At 40.8% G+C, this 16835-nt stretch overlaps 1 protein-coding gene across 4 annotated transcripts in view; it reads right to left on the bottom strand.

The window, feature by feature from the left end:
• The window catches only part of PARD3B (par-3 family cell polarity regulator beta), a 1046926-nt gene that overhangs the window by 300056 nt on the left and 730035 nt on the right, over positions 1-16835 (bottom strand). The window lies entirely within an intron of this gene.

Raw genomic sequence — 16835 nt, 5'->3', positions numbered from 1 at the left:
ATATGTCCGTATAGAGAGGGAGAAAATGTTAGTGCTAATGTGGCAAAATATCAATATCTGAGGAATCTGAATGAAAGGTAAATGAGAATTCTTTGTACTATTTTGACAACTTTTATGTGACCCTAAAATTACCTTGTAATAAAATAAAACAAAAAAAAGATCTAAGCAAGTTCTAAGGTTAAAAAGATATAAATGAGAAACCAGATCAAAGAATTTATAGACAGGGTATATAAGTATGCTCTCAGACACAATTACTATTGGCCTCAATCTTGTAAATCAACAATCAATACCCAAACACTTATGTTGTTTAAAGTCACTGGTCTATTGGCAACAAGCAGCAATATACATTACAAAAACCATCATCCCTAAATGATATTAATGTTTCAGCTACAGCTGCCATCAATTATTTAAGATCTACTTCCTAAGCAGGTTGGTAGGCTAGAAGGCAAGGTTTTCAGAGAATATAGGGAGAATGGGAAGAGAACGAAAAAACAATTTTATCCTAATTAGGGAATGCTTTCTGAGCACTCGAGAACCCCAGTGTATAGATACATAATGGACTATTTTCATCTGGTGGTCTGCTCACCAGAATGATACAGCAAAATGGTAGGACTGCCCAAAGGAGGCAAATTTCCCCCAGGCAATGTATACCAGTAAAATAAAGGATCAACTTATTGAAATATTGGCCCAGCTAGACTTTCTTCCATTAACAATCAGTTGAGACACATTTTTAAAGCAACAGCTTAAATGAATGGCTGTGTGTCTGTAATAATTTTGACTTAAAATGTCAACTGTATTTGAGATGCCATGTGCATTTAATCAATGTCTCTGTATTGTAAAAATAAATATACTTCAGTGTGACTGCTGTGCCAGCCATAAATCATAATTCACAAAGACAAGAACATCTTATCTTCTCTATTGATAGTTGTTAATGACAATACTGATTAAAATGGTATCTGCCTGCCATATTATTGTTAAACAGTCTATTAGAATTTCTATTACATCCTATAACCTACCACTGTTTCTCTTTATGCTGATACATTTCTTATGAAATAAAACATGATAGACAGTTAGACTTAAAGTTTAACACTGAAAATGCAAAACTAAAGTGTGGAGCTTATCAGTAGGTTTTCACCTATATTTTCAAAATTAAGAGAGTTCCTTCTCTTAGAGAATGCTAGTCTTCAATAAACTTTTCTCTTTTAGAATACTTCAGTTTTACAAAATGAATACTTCATATAAAAAAAAAACTACAAGAGTTAAAACATCAACTGTCATTTAAGAAGCTCATCAGCCTAAGGGCACCCAGGTGGCTCAGTTAGATAAGCATCTGACTCTTGATTTTTGGTTCAGGTCACAATCTCAGGGTCATGAGTTCGAGCCCCATATCGGCTCCATGCTGAGAGTGGAACTTTCTTAGGATTCTCTCTCTCCCTTTCCCTCTGCCCTCTTCCCCCATTTGTGTGTACTCTCTCTCCCTACCTAAAAACAAATGAAAAAACAATCAAACAATCAAATCAAACTATGGAAGCATGATTGCTAGTCATTATCTCTAGAATGGATTTCTTGGAATCAAGAATTAGTTTAGCAATCCATTTTTTTTTTTTAAAGATTTTATTTATTTATTTGAGAGAGAAACAGTGAGAGAGAGCATGAGCGAGGAGAAGGTCAGAGAGCGAAGCAGACTCCCCATGGAGCTGGGAGCCCGATGCGGGACTCGATCCTGGGACTCCGGGATCATGACCTGAGCCGAAGGCAGTCGTCCAACCAACTGAGCCACCCAGGCGTCCCTAGCAATCCATTTTTGAATGAATACTATGGTCAAGACAGTGAGCATTAGCAAATTTGCCATTAGATACACCTAAGGATCAGGGGGGAAGGGGACTAGATCGAGCACAGCTAACCAGGATGAGCAATGGCCAGAGGAATCACATAAAGACAAAGAGGCTGACTTTGAGAGGTCAGCCAGCTAGTCTAGAAGTGGTCCATTCAGGCATATTCCATCAGCAGCACAGGCCATGGCAGTGAGAAAGCAAAGACAGATGAATACTTGAAAAAGCATGCATAAGGTTCAAGGAAAACTAACCTGTCACTAGACACTTGGGGTTGGAGATGGAGCCAGGAATGAGTATTCGGGGTATGACCTGTCAGAAATAGGCAAGTCCCATTACATCAGCGCTCTAGTCTAAGACAACATGGTTCAAGCTGAGGCCTGCATGGCACTGAGGGTTCTTAGGCAATGCCACTGGGCCCACCAAGCCTGGTGTAGAAACCAACAAGGTAGGGATGTAGTACTTTGTTTAAGAGTCGTGGTTACTCAGAATTCCATGGGTTTATAGAGTTCTGTGGTTGGACTACCAGATGCCAGATGTGGAAAGCACTCATACAAAGATGACCAGTGTCAGCGGAGAGATGCTTGAAAGTCAGTCTAATTTTGTGTTTAGTTCAAGAGACGAGGACCAGGAGGAACCTGAAAGTTGGGTTACATGAATGAGGAGATATGAGGGTAAGGTAGAGGGAAGAAATATGAAGCAAAGACAGAGAACACAAAATGGGAAGAACACATAAATTCAATGGTTCTTCTATTCAAGGTGGTACAAAACCAGCAGAAAATACCAAGTTGATGCAGCCCAGCTCTAATGCAAGTCTTGAGGAATCAAGCCTGGCCAATGACTTTTCTATGTGGCCTGAACACGCTGAGCTGAGAAGATGCTGGGTGAGCTGGAGTCAGAAGGAATGAGAATGGCCTACCAGGTCCATAAATGAGTCTGCATTTATTTCAACAATGCCTTGGCATCTTTGCTCATTTTTAACAATGGAAGGACTATTATCTGTATAAACATTAAGTCTTCAATATCTAGGTTTTTGGAGAATTCTTTTTTTCTCTTTCTTTCTTTATTTTTGTGATTTCTTCCTCTACTTCCATCTATTCACATCATAATAGAAAGGAGGAAGCTGTAATTGAAAACAGTAAAACAAAATGAAGGGGAGAATGTATGATAAATAGGAAAAAAATGTTTTGATAGGAAGTTCCAATTAACTCGTCAAAGAGTCTTTACAAAGGTGTTTCAGCAATCATTATCAATGTGGACATGAAATACTCTATTAGAGGGGACATGGCAGAGGCATGAGAAGTATGGAGGACATGGTGCGGGGAGTCTGGTATATAGTGTTTGGGTCAAAGTTCTAGGGAATTGGTCAAAGCCACTCCTTTCATTTTACAGTCCATCTTCATCATAAAAGCTGTTCTTTCATATACTTTGAAAATTCCAGGAGGCAAAAGGAAAGCAGAACAAATCTATGATATTGATTTTCTACTATACATTGACTAGAGTTCAAATTTAAAGTGGAAAATTATAGTCCCTGGGGGAGAAGAAACCTATCAATGGGAGGAACTAATACCGAAAGCCCTAGAATTAGGGTTTTTACTGTTCACTGGTGATTCTGTCTGCAGTCAGAGTTACAACCATTATTTTTGGTCGATGTGCCCTCCAGCACTCTCTTTCTGGAGTTTTGAATTTATACAATTTTTTTAAGGATTTTTTTTTTGTTGTTGGCAAGTGGGCTGCTGCTTTTAGTCATTCTCTACTGAGACATTTCTACTTTGATTCCTGGAGCTATATGGCTCTTTCAGATAGCAAGAAAGCCTTAAGACTACATGACAGCTCAGGCTAAGGCAAGCACCAAAAAAATAAGGTAAAAGAAGAGTTCACTCAACTTTTCTCTTAGAGCTTCTACTCTTTTATATGTTCTTTTAATTTAGAGTATACTTTTTTTTTTTTAGCTTGTGATATTACAAATAAAGTTAGTTTCTATTTTGTGTTTTCAACGAATTTTTATGACTACAGTCAGCACATAAGCAAAGGGTAAGGAGGGTCAGATACAGCTGACAATGCAGATGAGGGTGAGCCACTGTCCTGATTTGCTTAAAACTGAGTAGTTTCCCAGCGCATGGGATTTTTAGTGCTCAAACTGGGATGAGCTTGTTATGCTAACACAGAACAAAGGATATGCCAGGAATATGTTTAAAGGCCAAATCATTCATTTTGCCTCTAATTAGATCTTCTATTTTGGCGAGTTACATGTTGGTGGTCTTGGGCTATTTCTCAGTGCCATTTCACTCTGTTAAACTGACTTCTCAGATGACCAATACTTATGTATTTTAGTCTATAGGCACATCTGCACTATAAACATTTTCAGCCGAAGGCCAAGTAGTTCATCATCACAATGGTCATTTATACACATATTATAAGTGTATACAAGGTGTGTATCTCCCAGGCAAAGGACAATTCCATTCAAGAAGGCAACTGTACAGCTAGGTTTAGGCATCCCACTTTCAGTACTTTTACTAAGTATACTGCAAATGGTTTAACCACAGTTTTATGGGATTCATGAATGCTCTGCTTATTTAAAAGGAACTTAATACATTTTATGTTACATTAATATTAGAACTTCTATGCTCTACCATCCTTCGAGGAAAGATTGCAGGTGCCAGGAGAACACACCTGAGCTGTTCACTGTGGTTACCTCCAAACTGAGCACTGAGACTGTTACTTATAAGATATATCATCAATAAGATATATCCATCAATATTTGTTGAATGAATGAAAGAAGAGGTCAGGGGAAAAAAATTGACTGTACAGTTACAACATGCTTATTGTATCCTTACTGGCTGCTTGATCAAAAGTACTGAATAAATTATTTCAGAAAAGATTCAGGATTATTCCAGTTAACCTAGAAAAGAAGCTTGGAAATACATACAAAAAATCCATGTATTTAAAAAATAAAAAACAATGCCCAGGGTAGGTTTTTGAAGGGTGAAGAAGGAGAGAGGGTATATATCTGAATTCTAACCACAATCATCGTCATAATTTCACCATTTGGCTCTTAATTTTAAATCCCACTTTCATTGCTAATCATTTTGTATTTATGGGTCATCTTAATTAGATAGAGAGCCTACGCAAAAGGTTCCTGCCTTGTATTTTTTCTGCATTTCCCCAGAGTAGAATTTAATAGATGTTCAAGTAATAAACTGATTGGCAAATTTTTTCATATCATTTTAGATGGATATTTATCCTTCCTACTTTTAAAGTACTTCAGGGAGGTCAAGTCTACAACCTGTTCAGAAACCTCATTCCAGTGCTTAACAACTGTCTTCTTTTTTATGTCTAACCTCATTTTCTTCTAATAAGGATTCTGGCCCGTTTTCTCTAGCCCTGTCCTCAGTGGGGACGGAGAACAGCTGGTTACTATTACCACTTAACTCATCCTTCAACCTTTTCTTCAAGCAGAAATTAAAAAAAATAATTAACTCCCAATGCAGTTCACCCTTTCTTATTTTCGATCCACATTCCCTGTTTTCATTATTTTCAGTACTATCACCTAGAAGGACTAAAGGGCACAACACATTAATATCCACATAGGCCGGCTCCAGTGAGCATACCGTCTGAGCCGTCGTCGACCAGTGTAAGCTTAGTAAGGGCCAGTGCTGCGCAAATTGCTGTGAGGCAGCGGTTTTGTTGAGAGGAATTTCTGACCCCACCGAGGACAGGAGACAGACATGTAAAGCCTAAACTAAACCCCAAGGCTGCCAATGGGAAATCCAAAAGAGAAGACTCAGGACGTGGGAATTTTGAAGACAAAGAGAGATGCACAAGTCAAAGAAGGATGTCTGGGGCTTAGGGTGGGCTTCAGAAGTCTGGCAGGACTGAGAGAGAGAGAGACAGACAGACAGACAGACAAAGGCGGGAGAGGAAGGGAGGGAGGGGGAGGGGCAGAGAGAAGGGTGATCATCCAAAAGAGAATGCCATCTTAGTGCTCACAAAGATTGTTTTAGGTAATAGTGAGTCACTAAGAGAAAAATAAACTGGGATAAGACTACAGAGGATATTGAATGCCGACCTAAACAGTTTGAACTTCAGGAGTTAACAGCTCCCAAGAGGGGATTCCCGGGACTCGCTGCAACACAATCATCAGAGATACCAGGCGTCATCCTAGACCAACGAATTAGAATCTCCCTATGTAAGGGCCAGTGATCTCTAGCTTTAGCAGGCTCTGTAGAAGGTTGTAGAGGACGGTTGGATTTTTGAGAATGACTTGGTAATTGGTAGCATCTTGGCTCCTAGAGCAGAATAGGTTACATTTTAAGAACTTTCTATGTGCCAGGCATTTTCAAATATCATCGAATTCACTCTCAAAGCAACTCTATTAGGTAGATCTCTTATTATTCCAGTTTCACAGGAGAGGAAACTGAGCACAGAAGAGTCCGGCAGGTGCTGTAGGACCGACAGCTACAAAGAAATGGAGCTGGGGATGTGAGCCTAAGTAGATTTGGCCTCAGAGGATTTGATCCTGGCCACTAGGCTATAATGCACTTCTGTGCAGAAGGTTTCCATTAAATACCTGATACCCTAAGGCATAAACGGCTGCTGGCTATGTCTAGGATGAACCAAAAGGAGGAAAGGAAGAACGCAGGCAGCTAGGAGTTTGTTGAAACAATTTAGTTATAAATAACAGAGACCATGGTCAGCGAATGGCAGAAGAGACAAAGAAGGCGACAGAGACGTCAGAGACCATGCTTCACAAGTATCAGCAGGAGTGCGGGCTCATGGAAGGGAGGGTCCGGCGAGAGAGCGGCATCTCAGATGGACGCCGCGGGATTCCTGGCAGTTCCTCCTGCAGAGTCAGGAACCTCGGGCTGAGCTGGTGACTTAGACAGGTGGATGACAAATTAGATTTTAGCCATGTTGAAGCTGAGGTTGAGGCAAGCCACTACGCAGAAATGATCAGCGTTGGGCTGGAGAAGCAAAATTGGATTGTCTCCAAAATCCTGTTAGATATTATTTAGCTTGGTTGCAATAATAGACCTAGATGTGCAATCCCGTAATATTTGTGTACGTCTTATCCATTTTTCAATCTGTGCATCTCCTGTATCTGTCTGTAATTGTTCTGGGAAGCCTCTCTCTTATATGGTTATTATGCCAAAGAGTCAAGTCTTTTCTCTTAATTATGAACCGTCTCATGTTATTAAACTGCTGTTTCATAGATTGACTAGAGAGAGAAAAATCCAGTGAGTAGCAAAAATAAAAACGTATGGGTTCTATAGGATGTATCAAAGTATATACAAAGTTGTATATACTTTGTATTAGCATCCAAACACGCTGTGTCATTGCATGTTTGGATGCTAATACGGCAGCAGCAGTGATTAAGAGGGAACTTGGTCTTGCCATCAGTTCAAAGTCTGGCTCTAGGCAGGCAGTTTCACTTCTCAATGTCTCATTCTTTATTACTGCAAAGTGAAGCTACTATTTGCCACCCTCTTCTCCCATGCATCTTAAAGATGGATGTTAGTAAATTACATTGAAGTTCTCAGATAAAAGGTGCTAAACAAAGAACTAATTTCATTTTTCCCCTCAAGCAAATTATTAAATCTATACATGTCATTATCTAATAGTATTAAGTAAACATTGCACAAGGACATGACATTGCGCTGGACACGGTACAAAGCAAATTAGGCAAATGCAGTCTCAACTAGGAAGTGGTAGGTGTTTATATATATGAGTAAACCTGCTGTTAATATGTTTTATTAGTTATTTAATATGAGTATGCAAATAGGTCCATTAGGAAATCCTTTGCATTTTCTTAATCCAGCATTTTAAATGATTATGTTTCACCTTAAATGCTAATGAAGTTTATTTATTAATGTGTATCTTCTACTTTAGTGCCTGTGAAAATTCTTTGGAGCATATCAATTTCTTTAAAAGTTAAGCCGATTTTTTATTTTCCACTGGACTTTTGTTCTGATCTGTTAACAAATCTAAACCTCATTATCCAAGAAAAGTAATGAGATCAAGGGATCTATTTTTCTTCGTGCTCTTTCGTAATTCACATTAACGTTAATGGGAGTTGTGCACGCATGTTAAGGGAAGAAGAGAACCCTAATTAAACAAATCAGCCTTCTGGTTGACACTCTACGTGATCATTTGTTATTATGAAAAGTACGAGGAAATCATCCTGCTTTGGGCAGCCATAAACAGAGCTCCAGAGGAATCGAGATTCCATACGGTAGGAGGGGAAGGCGATGAACAGCAATCAGCTTTTCAAACGATTTTGAAAACAAGCTACCCATACACTTGTATACTAATTAACTCCATCTATGCCCCTCGCCCCTCTATGAACATATACTCAAAGAAAACAGAGAGAGTGATAAACAAACATTTGCAGATACGCACGACAGCTGAAAAAAATTACTGAAGTCAGACACCACACAAACTCTGCACGCTGGTGGCTCACTTGTCTACACACTCAGCCCCCCAGCCTATCAGCCAAGCAGCCTGCCTGTCCCTGGGTCTTCTTTTCCTTCCCTTGAGAAATAAATGCTGGCCACACAACCCTCAGTGTGTCTGATCCAAATTTAATCTATACTCTAGTTACCATACTTGCCTCTACCCTCATCATTTGGTCTCCCTTGCCCTATTTATGGAGGCTCTCCCTCTACATCTTTACATTCTCCTGTCTGCAATCTCTTCCTATTATGATGCTAATTTTCCTCTCTGGTGCTTAGTTGCAAACGAACAAAAGCTGGGATGTATAATACATAAATATATAAATATTATCAGCGATCACACCACTGAGTTTAATGGAAGTCAATATCGGTATATTACACTCTCTACTTTGCAATTCCATTATGGGCTCAACACTGCTGGTCATAAAAAGTAGCATTCTGAGCCCAGGCCTGTGATAGTAATAATGAAAAAAAAAAAAAAAAAAAAAGGTGGGGGCGGTCATTGCTCTTCTTAACTCGAATGAAAAATTAAAATTGCTAGGGCACTTAGCTCAGAGGGAAATTGGCAAATTAACAAAATGAGGAGACAAAATATTCATGGCTCGTATCGTGAAAGAGAAAGTAAATAATTTAAGACGGACTGTGAGGTGAGAAAATTCTGTTACCCAAAAGACAAAAAAGGAGCCTCACAAAATTTCAGTGTGTCTTCGGCTTCGATTCCTTTCCTGCTCCATCACGGTGAGCCAGGGAGAAGGACGGATGGTTGCACCTGTGAGTAGCCTTTGCCATGTAAATTCATTTTTTGCCAGTCTCTCAGGCTCAGTATATGCAGCCATTTTGCCCTGATCCGTAAGGTTCTCTGTTCGCCATGTATTTCCATATACAACTTGCAGCTGAATTAAGAACTTTGACCTACCTTGGCTTTCATTTTTCATCTGAAATTTCATATTTCAAGCTGGCCTCTACTTCATGAAGCAAAGCACCTTATCTCTAGCCTGTTGTTGGCCTTTTGCCTTTGGGGAAATGACTGTTAAAATGTCATTGGCCCGGCTACATTAGACAGGTTGCCCTTCATACCCATAAAGCTGAAGGGATGCCCGGACGTTTTACAGCCACTATCTAGAAAGAGGTAATGACAGGCACAGCCACATTACATTTATTGTACATGAGACCTATAACAGCCGTTATGGGATCAAGGTAAAGAGGAGAAATGTACGACAGATGTCATGCTCCCTGGAGGTTTAAGTATTCCGTCTCTATCTAACTTAATTTAAAAATCAAGTCAAAATGTATCTTTATGGGTAATGTATTATAAGACAACTTCCAAGGCACCCAATGAAAGAACTATGAGCCATGCATTGAGAATATCAAGTCCAAAACCCATCCATTCACTCTGGTCTGAAACACAGGAAGGAAAAAAATAGAAAAAAAAAAAAAAAAAAAAAAAGCCTGTTCCTCCATCTGAGTCCCCTTCCCATTTGTATTCAATGCCACCAAATGATGAGATAACCTTTGAAAATAGTTCAAGGTTATATTTAGAAAGGAGTGACCCAAAGCTTATAAAATAGAAAGGATTGAATGATTTTCGTGATGTCATGACTTCTTACAGCTTTTTAAAGCTAAACTGTCCAGTCTAAAGAAAACAGAGCATGCTCACCTGAAACACAAAAGAGCAATTAGAGGAAAAATTTACAGAATTGAAACAGAAGTTTAGGCGGCTCCAAGTCAAACGCTGATGGCTGGCTGGCTGAGTGGGGCCATGCAGTAAGACAAGGAGAAGAACCTACCAAGGCAGGCACTATCCTGACAGCTCTGCTTACATAAATTAACTCCAATTTCACAACAACTGGGAGAGGATGTGTTATTATCCCCCACTCACTGCTGAGTAGATGACTCAAAGGGACTCATGAAGGCCACAGAGGTTGTAAGGGACAGTTTGTTAAGTAGGTTAAGTATAAATTCAATGGTGATGATGTCTGGGTTGTTGTTTGTGGTGGAGGAGAAAGGTTTGTGTGTGTGTGTGTGTGTGTGTGTGTGTGAAGAAGTGTTCTTTCTTTCTTTTTTTTTTTTAAGATTTTATTTATTTACTTGACAGAGATCACAAGTAGGCAGAGAGGCAGGTAGAGAGAGAGAGAGGGAAGCAGGCTCCCCGCAGAGCAGAGAGCCCGATGCGGGGCTCGATCCCAGGACCCTGGGATCACGACCTGAGCCGAACCAGAGCTCCAACCCACTGAGCCACCCAGGTGCCCCAGAAGTGTTCTTTTTAAAATGATCCACAGCAAGATGTCATATGGAGATGCCTTAGTTTCGATAAAATACTATACTTTAGTATAAAACAAATGAAATGTAAGTGCTTTAGCATGTGCAAAGCTTAGATATAAAAAGTTGGTGCCTTTAGATTAAAAAAAAAAAAAACCTATGCCATTAGGGCTCATAATTTAGTCTTCTCTATGTAGAAATTAAACCAGTGTATCACTGAGGTACACCTATGTTAGCTGAGTTGAGAACAAACAATGAAGAATATCCAACCGGGGCCCCTGGCTGGCTCAGTCAGAAGAGCATGTGACTCTTGATCTCAGGGTCGTGAGTTCAAGTCCCACACTGGGTGTGGAGCCTACTTAAAAAAAAAAAAAAAAAAAGGAACATCCACCTGATGGGCCAGGAGGAATAGAGCGGACACACACAGCCGCAAATCGAGTTCGCCCTTTAGATTAAAGCCCACGTGTCTTCAGATTGTTTACCTCAGGTGCAATAGGGTTTTGCATGCCAAAACAGACACAATTTGGGTTAGTGTTCTGTTACAGCTTTATGTGAAGTTGGTTTAAAAGTAACCTCATATTCCTATGCTGCAAAAAAATAAAAAATAAAAAAAGAGCAGGCATAAAGTGATTTGGCATTTAGTACCACAGCATGCGAGGTTCTGATAACGAATCTGCTGAAATTCAGTGTGGCCTGGGCAGGTGCACAGTCTGTTAGGTAGTAAGTCACTGTGAGGAAGAGGACACCATCCCTCTGACTTCACCTTCTTCATAACACCTACCAGAGTCCAAAATAATCTCAGTCATCTTGAGTTAGCATTTATTCTCTTCTCCTCACTGGGATGCAAATCACGTAAGAGCCGCAGCCTGGATGTCTTGTTCAGCACCAAATAAATTGACTATTGATTCCCTCAAGCTGACAAGGAAGTGCTTTGTCCCAGGTAGCTGAGCCCAATGTCCCACCTCTGCCTGGGAAATCCCTTGCTACAAGTACTTTACACGTTTAGGTGATATTTTGCTTGTTTTGTTTTAAACTCACCAAAAGAAATTCAAAAAGTCTTTGAGTTTTCCTTCCTTTTCTAAGACCAAAAAACCCCCCAAAACAACAACAACAACAAACCCATAAAAGCAAGGACTTCATCACTGTATGCCTGGGGTCTAGAACACTGCCTGATGCAAAAGAGCATTCAGTAAGTAATATGGAATAAATGAAGACTGATTATGAAGGTGCTTGGCAAAGACTAAGCATTCAACATAGTTTATTAATCAATGACTATGGGCAAATTTTTAAAACAGAGATGAACCTCTCTATGGGCAAGTGTAGCACTTTGTTATTTGTTAATCCATTAAAAAGGAATTTACCATGCAAAATTCCCTTAGGTACCAAAGCACACAAAGAGTATAGAAAAGGTACTTGATCAACAGCAAGGTTTTCCATTCAGGGTGCAGCACAAGTAGATAATTCAAAGGTCTCTGAAGTGAGTGGCCTATAATATCAAAAGGAAGCAGCAGCAAATATGATATAAAGGAATGATTTCAAACACAGACTTGGGACAGAAATCAGTTTAAAGAATGTAAAGATCCGGGGCGCCTGGGTGGCTCAGTGGGTTAAAGCCTTTGCCTTCGGCTCAGGTCATGATCCCAGGGTTCTGGGATCGAGCCCCACATCAGGCTCTCTGTTCAGCAGGAAGCCTGCTTCCTTCTCTCTCTGCCTGCCTCTCTGCCTACTTGTGATCTCTGTCTGTCAAATAAATAAATAAAATCTTTAAAAAAAAAAGAATCAAAGATCCACATGGCTATTAAATAATTAAGAAATTAGGGACTTCATGCTGGGCTTTCTGCTCTAGACTGTGCAAGATTTTGTTGGCTAAAGGCTATTTCTCTCCAGTGCTTAGAAAAGATCTGCTAGACCCCAGAAGAACATCCGGGGGCTGATGGCAATTGGCTTGTCTACTGAGTGGGTCTGGGCTTCAGCCTTTGGCCGCAAGGAGCCACAGGCATTATTTCTACAGTCTAGTGCCATGAAGAGCACAAGGCCCTAAAGAAGCCAACACGTGGTGAAAAAATTTAAGCATCTTGATTCCCCAATGTCCTCTTTCAACAGCAGGTAAACAAAGGATTCAGGGAAACTAACAAAGTTGCTAGATTCTTGAGCTGCATATTTTTCCATAATAATTCATGGCTTGTGTCAGAGCTACAGTTGACTCTATGAGGAGGTAATTCTGAAATCAGAAAAGGGGTGCCTGGTCGTTCAGTGGGTTAAAGCCTCTACCTTTGGCTCAAGTCATGATCCCAGGGTCCCGTATCAGGCTCTCTGTCTGAGCCTGCTTCCTCCTCTCTCTCTGCCTGCCTCTCTGCCTACTTGTGATCTCTGTCTGTTAAATAAATAAATAACATCTTAAAAAAAAAAAGAAAGAAAAAAAGAAAGAAAAGCATTAAGCATACTGGCACCAGACCGCACATTTAAAGATACAAGTTAACAAGATCCCCACAATTTTTTCAAAAGGATCAGGAGTAGGTTAAATTAACTAATGAGCTAAACTCTATGACTACATATCATTAACATGAATGGACGAGCTAATATTAGAAAAGCACACAACACTTAGCATTTTACAAACCAGAGCAAAGCCCCTGCTAACACATTCGCACTTTCGCGATGCGTAGCTCGGTGAGGAGAGGGAGATGATTTTCGTCCCCACACGTGCCCTTGGCCAGGGGCCACTGTCCACAGCACAACCTGCATTAAAGCTCCATGTCAGGAGAGTGGCTGTGAAATGCAGATAATGGAACAAATAATACATATTTAAGCCACACATCTACCTTCTAGAGAACCTTATAGCAATCAATCTTTTTTTAAATAAGAAAGAAACGAAGTCAATAGCATCTGAGCAACAGATGAGAATTAAAGCAAAATCTGTTGGCTAATGGCAACAGCTTTTGTGTTCTTTGTTGCTGAAAATGTGCATGCAGCAGCAACTCCAATATGCTCACACACTCAGATGCAAAAGGCTATGGAAAACAGTTGCTATTTTTACACGGGAGATAAAATCAAACACCACCTTTCAGATCTTAATTTTCCTAAAACCGGAGAAGGAAACAACACGGAGTTGCTAGATGTCTAAAGGATCTAGGACGTGTGATTTCCACCATGGGCAAATACAGCGTATATCGGACAACAAAAGGAATGGGTTCTATATTCTGGCAGCAGAATATGAATCGGCCAAAATATAAAGTGAAGGCTTACTTGAGTAATATTCTAGAAAAATGGGATATGTGAGGCTTTAATAGTTTTTATATTTGTAGACTGCTCTACTTAAATCTGTTTTGTTTTTTCTTTAACACCTTAAAGAGGAACTTGTTTTCTTATAAATTACCATGATATTGTAGAAGTACTACTAATAATTATAATAACTATTTTAGCTTTCTATTGATGCTATAAAAAAGTATCATAAACATAGTGGCTTAAACAACAGACATAGGCTGAAGTTAAGGATTTGGTAGGCTGGGTTCTTTCCTAGAGGCTCTCCAGACATACTCCCCCCCTCTGCCCGAACTTCTAGAGGCTGCCCTCATTCCTTGGCTCATGGCCACCTCCCTCCATCTCAAAGCTGGCAACATTGCGTTCCTCTGTCTCTTTCTTCTTCAGTCGTATCTTTCTCTTTTATTTTTTTTTAAAGATTTTATTTATTTATTTGACAGACAGAGATCACAAGTAGCAGAGAGGCAGTCAGAGAGAGACAGAAGGAAGCAGGATCCCCGCTGAGCAGAGAGCCTGATATGGGGCTCAATCCCAGGACCCTGAGATCATGACCCGAGCCTAAGGCAGAGGTTTAACCCACTGAGCCTCCCAGGCGGGCCTCTCTTCTACTTTTAAGGCTTCTCATAATTACTTTGGGTCATGGGGGGAATCTGGGATGATCATCTTTATCTTAAAGTCAGATGATCCCCAACCTTAATTCCATCTGTACCTTAACTCTCCTTTGCTATGCAACATGACATATTCACAGGTACCAGGGATTATGCTATGGACATCTTTAAGGGGCCTTTATTCTGCTTACCACAACAGCTATTGAATGTGTATTTCTTGCCAGGTGCTGTTCTATAAGCATGTTACATGTAACTAAACACATATAATTCCCAAAATAATGGTATGTTCTATTATTTTTTCCATTTTTCAGATGAGGAAACTGAGGCACATAGATTGAACAGTATGCTGAATGCTACCTAGCTAGATAACAGGAGGAGCTGGGATTGAATTTAGCATTCCACATGCAGAGCCTGTCCTGTTTAAACTCTGACCTCCACAAATTCAAAGGCAATTCCCGTCTATATATTTGGATTGTGTGTGTCATTGTTATCAGGTGGGTAAAGCATAGCCTGCAAATTCTGGCAATCATAATAATTACCTGGAAAAAGGGCAAGTTTAACATTCAAAATGTCAAATGGGAAGACAGAGTCTATAGAGACCACCAGGAAAAACAAACCAGCATTTATTGAGACGTGTCCTACTGCTATCAATATTATCTGTGTTGCCTAAATGTGATTTTGCAGTTTCAACGAGTCTCTCTCTCTCTCTTTTCAAAAGTCTCTCTCTTTTATATTTATATATAATAACAGATTATATTTATATTCATATATTACATGTATAACAGATATGGAATAGAGCTTTCTGTTTCTGTCTGAAATTTTCATTGAAAATCCCAAACCTGGGTTACCTGGCTGGTTTAGTCGGTTAAGTATCCAATGGTTGGTTTTGCCTGGGGTTGTGATCTCAGGGTCATGAGACTGAACCCCACTTTGGGCACTGTGCTCAGTGAGGAGTCTGCTTGAAACTCCCTCCCCCAAATCTGCTCCTCCCCTTCTCACACTTGTATCTTTCTCCTTCTAAAATAAATAAATAAAATCTTTTAAAAAAATCCCAAACTAAAAACATCCTAGGACAAATGCCACACAGTATTCTTTTTTTTTTTTTTTTTAAGATTTCATTTATTTATTTATTTGACACACAGGGAGAGAGAGAGAGATCGCACAAGTAGGCAGAGAGGCAGGGAGAAGCAGGCTCCCCACTGAGCAGAGAGCCTGATGTGGGACTCGATCCCAGGACGCTGGGACCATGACCTGAGCCGAAGGCAGAGGCTTACCCCACGGAGCCACCCAGGCGCCCCAGCCACCCAGCATTCTTGAGAGAGATATCTCCTAAGAGTTGACTAAGAGGTAGCCAACATCACCTCCCATCCCTCACCTTTGGCCCCTGGATAAAAGAAGGATAGAGACTGAGAGAGAGATTCTCTGTGATGGAAAGTTGTAAGAGCAAAGAAAATAATGGAAAGGGCTGCTTCCCCCCACTACCCCCCAATAAAATAAGTGAGGAGTCTGCAAGATGGCCCCCGAGAGCATTTGAGGGCGGTCGTCTGAAAGGAGACAGTCATGCTCCCCATTTGCTTGGGACACAAACACTCACGGCCCCTCTTCCTTCCCCGTGCATGCCAGCTTGGGTTTGGCTCGTGGCTGGGGAGGCACAGAACAGGGCTGGGGAGGCACAGAACAGGGCTGGACTCTGCTCTGGAGAAATCTGAACATGTCAGGCTGGGTGGGACATCCCTATGGCAGAAAGGGGGGAGGGGCGAGCAATGGGAACAGGCTGGGTTTCTATCACTTGGAGGGGCAAGAGATAGGCAACTCCTGGGAGCCAAGTAGACATAGGCATCTCCAACTGACACCATCCACGGCTATCAGCTAGGGGGTGGGGGGAACAGAACACACACACACACACACACAACACACACACACACACACACACACACATATAAAACCTCAGGGTGTGGTTCTGAGGTCAGAGGCTAAGGGTCAGAGGATCTCAGGATATCAGTAGAGATAAGTTTCTCCTGTTTAGTGACTGGTACAGCAAGGAGCCACTGAAAAGTCTATAAAACTCGCCCATAAAGGCTCCCAACAGCCAGATTATACCAGATCCAGACACCAGTTAAAGACAATTCCACCCTGGTTCTACAACTGCCTTTCCCTTCCCCCTGGGTCCAGAGACTGAGAAGCAGGAGAAGGTGGGATCTTGCCCCCACATCACCTTGGGGTAGAGACTTGAGGCGCAGGGAGGGGAAGTGTCGGTTAACATTAGACTGGCATTTTAGACTCCGAGGCAGAGGTTGTTTTAATACCCAAAGTGACCAGAAAGCCATCGGCTGGAGTGACGTCACTGAATCGTGGACATCGTTTCAGCATCAACAAAGCACATTTGGAATTAGCTGTAGGACAGGAGCCAAAGTTGGTTTCTGATG

Source organism: Mustela erminea, chromosome 8, assembly GCF_009829155.1.
Source record: "Mustela erminea isolate mMusErm1 chromosome 8, mMusErm1.Pri, whole genome shotgun sequence".
NCBI classification, from domain to species: Eukaryota; Metazoa; Chordata; class Mammalia; order Carnivora; family Mustelidae; genus Mustela; species Mustela erminea.
Note: the sequence above shows the minus strand (reverse complement) of the source record. Positions and strands in the feature narration are given on the sequence as shown.